The 1767-nt window shown below is 39.7% G+C and overlaps 1 pseudogene across 1 annotated transcript; it reads right to left on the reverse strand.

Moving 5' to 3' along the window:
• Positions 1 to 397: 397 nt before the first annotated feature.
• On the reverse strand, positions 398 to 1016 carry LOC309561880 (annotated as a pseudogene). Its single transcript has one exon. The product of its transcript is annotated as an uncharacterized misc_RNA (transcript).
• Positions 1017 to 1767: the final 751 nt, after the last annotated feature.

The following is a 1767-nucleotide window of genomic DNA, read 5'->3' on the forward strand; positions in this document are numbered from 1 at the left end:
CGGATCGGATGAGAACGGACAGATTGTTAGACATAACCTTTTGGAGCTAAACAAAGTACAGGCAGACAGTCTGTTGTTTCACTGAACACTGCTTTTGTTCGGAGCAGGAACTCGTTTATTCTTTTTGAGGCATAGACAAAAACATGAACTCACAAAATGTAACACTGCCATTTAGTGGTCATACAATGTAATAGGCACACAGTAATGACATACAGTGGTTGTTGCTGATTAAATACAAACCTTGTATGCTAACACCCCCACTCAACAACTACTATCTATGTCAATCCCATTTCTGATCTAAGATCCACAAATCTGGTTCTAGCTAGTGGCTTTGTCAAAGCATCAGCAATCATTTTTTCCGACTCACAATACACAAGTACAATCACTTTCTAATCAACTAAGTCATGAATGTAATGATGTCTGACATCGATGTGCTTGGTTCTTCCATTAATTTTCTCACTTGTTGCAAGCTTAATGCAAGCCTGATTGTCCTCAAATAAGACGGTAGGTTCTGATGTTGCTTCTCCAAGATCCTTGAGTAATTGCTGTAACCACACAACTTCTTGACTGGCATAAGCTGCAGATATGTATTCAGCTTCTGTAGAGGACAATGCCACTGACATCTGTTTCTTGCTGGACCATGATATAGGACTGTCTCCCAATTTTAATAAGTAACCACTTGTGGATTTGCGTGTGCTGTGATCACCTGCCCAATCGGAGTCCACATATCCTACGAGGTTACCACTTGCTGACAGTTTCAAATTTAAGTCTTTTGTCTGTTTCAGATATCTCATAACTCTTTTGATCGCATTCCAGTCTCTTTGACGTGGTTTATCAACTCGCCTGCAAAGAAGAGACATGCTGGCTGCAATGTCTGGACGTGTAGTGGTTGCAATGTAGAGAAGTGCCCCCACTGCTTGTCTGTATTGTTCATTGGATGTGAGAAGATCATCTTCTCCTTCTAACTTTGCATAGACTGTATCCATAGGTGTGCTTGCTCCTTTCGCCTCTGTCATGTTGAATTGCTGAAGAATAGATTCAATTTTTGCACTCTGATTCAACAGGAAACTTCCATCTTTCTCACGCTGGATGTCAATTCCAAGATAATATGTTACTTCACCTAGATCTTTAGTTTCAAAGTGCTTGTTTAGTACTCCTGTTAACTTTGCAATTTCATTGTTGTTTTTGTGAACAATGATCAGGTCATCTACATAAATTAGCAGATACATCCACTCAGTGTCTACTTGTTTAGCATATCGGCACGGATCAGCTTTGCTTCTTGTAAATCCTTCATTTAGTAGAACTTGATTAATCTTCAGGTTCCATGCTCGAGCTGATTGTTTAAGGCCATAAAGAGATTTATTCAACTTGCAGACAAGATGCTCTTGTCCCTTTTTCAAATATCCTTCTGGCTGTGACATGTAAATTTCTTCTTCAATATCACCATTAAGAAAAGCTGTCTTAATATCGTGATGTTTCACAATCATTGTACGCATGGCAGCCACTGTCATTAGTGTTCTGAAAGTACTTTGTTTAGCAACTGGAGCAAAAGTAGCATCATAGTCCTCACCGAACTTCTGTGAGTAACCTTTAGCAACCAGCCTTGCCTTGTACCGACAGACTTTCCCTTCAGAGTTACATTTGGTTTTAAAAACCCATTTACATCCTATGGCATGTTTACCTTGAGGTAGCTCTGAAAGTGTCCATGTCTGGAGATCTTTGAGTGATGTCATTTCTTCATCAGCGGCTTTATTCCATACTTGTTTC

The sequence above is a fragment of the Pelophylax lessonae genome, assembly GCF_965119305.1.
Source record: "Pelophylax lessonae genome assembly, chromosome: 8".
NCBI lineage: Eukaryota > Metazoa > Chordata > Amphibia > Anura > Ranidae > Pelophylax > Pelophylax lessonae.